The sequence below is a fragment of the Caenorhabditis briggsae genome (assembly GCF_000004555.2).
Source record: "Caenorhabditis briggsae complete genome, chrIII, whole genome shotgun sequence".
Taxonomy (NCBI): domain Eukaryota; kingdom Metazoa; phylum Nematoda; class Chromadorea; order Rhabditida; family Rhabditidae; genus Caenorhabditis; species Caenorhabditis briggsae.
This window is the reverse complement of record NC_013490.2, coordinates 816,145-822,798: the sequence shown is the minus strand read 5'-3', so window position 1 is coordinate 822,798 and position 6,654 is coordinate 816,145.

Genomic DNA, 6,654 nt, shown 5'->3' with positions numbered 1-6,654 from the left:
GATAAGGAAGTTTATTTTAGATGCTGGTCAAAGTTTTTTTCGCAATCTTAAATTTGGCTTAAGTGTCTATGGATGTACTCAACACAGGAAATATGATGTTTTAAATGATGTCCCCTATGCTCTTACTCAACGTTTCCGGCAAAGAAAAAGTGTCTGCAGGCCGGAAAATTAGAAGAAGTAGAAGAAGAAGAAGATGCACCATGTGAGAAGAAGTAGAAGAAGAAAAACGGAGACTTCACACATTAATCCAAAAGTTCAAGTTTGCTCAGAAGCGGCTCACACGTTGTTTGACATGCCCCGAGGCGATCGTATGGTGGGGAGGAGAGGAGGAGGACCTTTGAGATTAGGCAATCTGGAAGGAAAGAGTTGGAAAAAATTGGTTTGATGGGTATGAGAAGATTGGAAATAGAAAAATCGGGGAAGAAAAATGATGGGAAAATCAATTGGAAAAGTTGCGAGGGTGGACGTTTTTTGACAGGTTTATATGTTTGTAATTGGGAACCTGGACAATTTGAACCTTTCAGAAATTTTAAAAATAAATAGGAAGCAAAAAGTTTTTTGCGGTAATATCCAAGAGTACGAAAATCGCCGTTTTTTTTTGAGAGTCCAGGATTTTTAGAGCTTCCAGAATACTTTCTTCTGTAACTAGGGGATTTAGAGTTCCAAAAATTAGCAACGCGTTTTCAGTTAATTTTTGCCATTTTCAGGAGTCTGTAGCTCGGCTGTCATGTTTCCGATCATTTCGAAATATTGTGAGGATATAAAATAGACCTAGATTGAAAACTTTGCATTCCCAGAATTTTTCAAAAATTCCTAGTTTTTCAGCTAATTGACGATTTCTGAACTACGCCTGTTTTTCACGTTTTCAGTACAAAAACAGGTAAATTTTTATAACACACAAGATCCCGTTCCTCGCATCTACCAACAAAATACAATATCAGTTCTTGGAAAATTCAAAATTTTAAGATTTATGGAAATATGATTTTATTTTTTAAAAATCCACTGAAAACTCGCACTGGAGCATTTTGGGTCTCATAGAATAGCTCTGAACGTTTAAAGGCGCATACCTCAAAAACTAAAGAATCTAGGCAACAGTTTAAAACTATGAAAAGTTGTAAAATTTAATTTCACACATTTTTCTAATTGACATTTTTTTTTCTAACTTTTCTAGTTTTTCCGATATGCGCCTTTAAAGTTGGCGAGCTTAACGATAAAGATAGGAGTAGGTGGCCACTTTAAAGGCGCATATCTCAAAAATTACGGTAGCTTTAAAAAAACTTGTCTGAAGCAAAAATGAAGTTCTAATCTAGATTTTTAGGAATCAGGGATTAAAAATAAGATTTCTTCTCCTAGTTGGGGATTTTCGAGAAAAATTGACTCAAAAACAATTTTCAGCACATTTTCATTTTTTCTTCAAAAAATCGGAACCCTCTTGATAGTTCAACAAAACAAATTGGATCAATCAAACAAAAAATCGTATATGATTGCCTTTTTTAAAAAAGTAGGTTCTAAGTAACTCACTTAAAAAATTCCAAGAAAAAACGACGGGCTAGTTTTCAGATCTCTGTCCGTTCACAAAAAAAAAATAGACTCAAATCGAAAAAATAATAAAACGAATTCTCTGAAATTCCTCTCCCTGATTGTATATATACAATTAAATGTTTTGTTTGATCTAAGCGTCTCCCAAAAGAAGAGTAATATCGAAAAATAAGGAGAAAAACAACCAATTTCGAATTGGCAATCTTAATCGAGAATCTTAATCGAGAATTTTTGAGAAATTAAAATTTCTGAGATGTTTGAGAGTATAGAATAGTGAAGAGAAGATTTCAAGTAAAAAAATGAATACTTTAAAATTCAAAAAAAAAAACACCAAAAAAAAATTTGTGTGCCACTTTGGATAATTGAGAGTACTGGCAGCCATGATACGCCAATACATAGAAAATCTACAAAAAATACGAATTAGGTACCTTCTGGGAAATCACATGGCCTTAATTTCCGGACCGGTCAATAACTATAAAAAGTATGAACTCTGTTATCTACTTCACATATTACTTGATGACGTAGGAAGGACCATGCAATGTAAAAAAGGGGGCGGAGTTTCCCAAGAGTCAATTTTTTAAAGACGCATATCTCTTAAACTAAAGCAGCTGGACACAAGCTGCAAAATACAAAATATGCAGTAGTCAATTTTACACATTTTTGTAGTTTTCGTGGGACTTTTGGTTTTTGAGATATGGGACTTTAAAGTTTGGGCGCAAATTTTTAAAGGCTCATATTTCAAAAACTACAGTAGCTAGAAAAAAAGTTTTTAATTAAACAAATGTCGAAAATTAAATTTTACACACTTTTGCAGTTTACATATTTTTTGTGGGACTTTATGTTTTCGAGATATGCGCCTTTAAAGTTAGCAAATCGTCGGCGTTTCATCTCCTAGGGATGGAAAGTGCGCGTTAACTTTAAAGGCGCATACCTCGAAAACTTTAGAAGTTATGAAAAAAACTGAAATTTGTAAAAATGTGTAAAATTGAATTTCCTATTTTTGATAGCTAATGTGAATTTTGAGATATGCGATTTTAAAGAAACTCGCGCCAGAAGTTTTTAAACAGGCAGTTTTCAGAAGGTGTGTTAGCAAACTATTGCTCTTTGATTGCCTTATTGAAAAAAAGTTTTTCTAACTAAAAACTACCAAAAACAATTCTAAGAGCGAGATTTTCAGATCTCTGTTCGCTCAAAAAATACTCAATTAATGAAAAAAAAGAGAACGAATTCTGTGAAAAATTCCCGTTGCCGCTTTCTGTTCACCTGTTTGTATGTATAAATATATTGTGAGATCTACGCCTCTCTCAAAAAAAAAAAAAAACATAAAGACAAAAAATATATAAGGAAAAACAAGCAATTTTGGTGTAGTTGTGGGCACTGCTACTCTATTGTACGAAAAAAAAACGAAATGCATTGAGAAAATACAAAACACTGAAAAATAAGAAAAAAAACACCCACAGATTTTTCCCTCTACAAGAAAATTCGAAAAAAAAAATTTTGCAAAAAAAAAAATGAAAATATTTCAGAGAAAATTAGAAACTAACTTCCAGAAAGCAAACAGAGTGATGAGAGCTCCTGTGCTCTTATATACGTCAACTACTAACTAATTCATGGACCCTCTAAAAGTGGTCATAAATGGACACGGGGCAAAGCGGGGAAAAACGGGTACTTTTTTTTTTGAAAAAAAAGGAATTTTGGTCCAAAGTTGATGGATTATTGGAACTAGATCTCAGTAGTCTTTTTTATTTCAAAAATGGGGCTAAAAATGAGAGGTTACCAGACACCAGCTATCGCGGCTGAGATACACAGGCGAAAAACCCAATTTAGAAAATCCGTCATAACTCACTTCATTTTGCTCCAAATTAAACAAAACATGTACTTTTAGATTCAGCAAGATAAAAGCTTCAAAATGAGTATAACTTTGTCTTGCTGAAATAAGTCTGTGGCGGTGTACACTGCTAGGTTTTCACACACCACCAGAGGCGACCGTGAGGCGACAGCTCAGCCGGTAGCGGTGTCAAGGGTTACTGTCTCCGATTAGGTAGCTTAGCCAATATTATACTCATTTTGAAGATCTTGACCTGTTAAATTCAAAAATACAGGTTTTGTAAATACGGGAGCAATATGAAGGAAGTAATGACTGATTTTCTTTTACACCATACCAGAGGCGCCCGCGGAGGCGCTAGGTCGGTAGAGACCTTATTAAATGTTGTTGTAATTTGATAATCTAGCCAAATTTATATTTATTTTGAAGATCTTAACTTGCTGAATTCAAAACTTCAAGTTTTGTTGATTTTTGAGCAAAATGAACTGAGTTATGAAAGATTTCATGAGTCGGGGTTTATGGGCTGCGCAGCTTAGCTAGAGACCGGAAGCGACATTGTAGCTCAGCCGGTGGGGACTCTTGATAACCTAGCCAAAATAATAATCATTCTGAAGCTGTTAACTTCCTGAATCCAAAAACACATGTTTGGCTCGCCTTGAAGCAAAATGGAGTGAGTTTGGACGGATTTTCTTTTACAACATATCAGAGGCGTAGCTCAGCTTCAAGAGCTACTATCTGTGGTTTGATATCCTAGCCAATATTATACTTATCTTGAAGCTCTTGAGTTTCCAATTCCAAAAAGTCTAAATTTGTTAATTTTGGACCCAAATGAAGGGAGCTATGAATGAATTTCTAAACTGGATTTTCTCATTGTTAGTTCTATGGGAAGAAAGTGACAAGGAAGTGCAATCCAGAAATAACTTGCCTTTCAAAATAGTTAATCTTACTATATATACTTTGTGAAATTACACCTCCTAATCCCACCAACTTGTTTTTAACTTTAACTCATCAAAATCTCCTCGTCATCATTTAAAAATGCCTGACGACGACTTCAAAGATGTCGTGAACTTGGAATGTTCATGTTATTTTGCACGGGGACCGGAAAAAGAGTGAAGACTCCATGCAGAAAAATATCCCCTACACATGGTCAATGAGTTCTTAAAATTGAGCACTTTTTCGACTCTCCGGATGAACGAACCACCACATTAGCTCTCCAAAAAAAGGGGCTCGATGGGTTCAAAAGATGGGGTTTTTTGGAAAATGGGATGATGTGTTGAGGGTCCCAAATTAGGTTGGACTCTTCAAAATGGGCTACAAAGAACTAGAACATCCTGAATTTCATATTCATGGAATTTTTTCTTGCAAAAAAGAAAAGAATATGCTCGAAAAATAGAGAGGGCAGGGAGGTATCTAGAAGAAATAGAGGCAAATTTTGAATTTTAGAGAAAATTAAAATGTAATTTTGTATTCGAATTAGTTCAGAAGTGCATAGAGACGTCTGAAAATTGAGAAATTTAAAAATTCGGAAATTCAGGAGATCCAAAGTTCAGAAATTCAGAAATTCGGAAATTCAGAAATTCAGAAATTCAGAAATTCAGAAATTCGGAAATTTAGAAATTCAGAAATTCAGAAATTCGGAAATTTAGAAATTCAGAAATTCAGAAATTCAGAAATTCAGAAGTTCAGAAATTTAGTAATTCAGAAATTCAGAGAATAGAAATTCAGAAATTCAGAAATTCAGTAATTCAGAAATTCAGAAATTCAGAAATTCAGAAATTCAGAAATTCAGAAATTCAGAATTTCAGAAATTCAGAAATTCAGAAATTCAGAAATTCAGAAATTCAGAAATTCAGAAATTCAGAAATTCAGAAATTTAGAAATTCAGAAATCCAGAATCTCAGAGAATAGAAATTCAGAAATTCAGAAATTCAGAAATTCAGAAATTCAGAAATTCAGAAATTCAGAAATTCAGAAATTCAGAAATTCAGAAATTCAGAAATTCAGAAATTCAGAAATTCAGAAATTCAGAAATTCAGAAATTCAGAAATTCAGAAATTCAGAAATTCAGAAATTCAGAAATTCAGAAATTTAGAAATTCAGAAATTTAGAAATTCAGAAATTCAGAAATTCAGAAATTCAGAAATTCAGAAATTCAGAATTTCAGAAATTCAGAAACCCAGAAATTCAGAAATTCAGAAATTCAGAAATTCAGAAATTCAGAAATTCAGAAATTCAGAAATTCAGAAATTCAGAAATTCAGAAATTTAGTAATTCAGAAATTCAGAAATTCAGAAATTTAGTAATTCAGAATTTCAGAAATTCAGAAACTCAGAAATTCAGAAATTCAGAAATTCAGAAATTCAGAAATTCAGAAATTTAGTAATTCAGAAATTCAGAAATTTAGTAATTCAGAAATTCAGAAGTTCAGAAATTCAGAAATTCAGAAATTCAGAAATTCAGAAATTCAGAAATTCAGAAATTCAGAAATTCAGAAATTCAGAAATTCAGAAATTCAGAAATTCAGAAATTCAGAAATTCAGAAATTCAGAAATTCAGTAATTCAGAAATTCAGAAATTCAGAAATTCAGAAATCCAGAATCTCAGAGAATAGAAATTCAGAAATTCAGAAATTCAGAAATTCAGAAATTCAGAAATTCAGAAATTCAGAAATTCAGAAATTCAGAAATTCAGAATCTCAGAGAATAGAAATTCAGAAATTCAGAAATTCAGAAATTCAGAAATTCAGAAATTCAGAATTTCAGAAATTCAGAAATTCAGAAACTCAGAAATTCAGTAATTCAGAAATTCAGAAATTCAGAAATCCAGAATCTCAGAGAATAGAAATTCAGAAATTCAGAAATTTAGTAATTCAAAAATTCAGAAATTCAGTAATTCAGAAATTCAGAAATTCAGAAATCCAGAATCTCAGAGAATAGAAATTCAGAAATTCAGAAATTCAGAAATTCAGAAATTCAGAAATTCAGAAATTCAGAAATTCAGAAATTCAGAAATTCAGAAATTCAGAAATTCAGAAATTCAGAAATTCAGAAATTCAGAAATTCAGAAATTCAGAAATTCAGAAGTTCAGAAATTTAGTAATTCAGAAATTCAGAAATTCAGAAATTTAGTAATTCAGAAATTCAGAAATTCAGAAATTCAGAAATTCAGAAATTTAGAAATTCAGAAATTCAGAAATTCAGAAATTCAGAAATTCAGAAATTCAGAAATCTTAGAAATTCAAGATCTAGAATTCAGAATTTTCAGTGAATTCCAGATTTTTGAAAATCCCA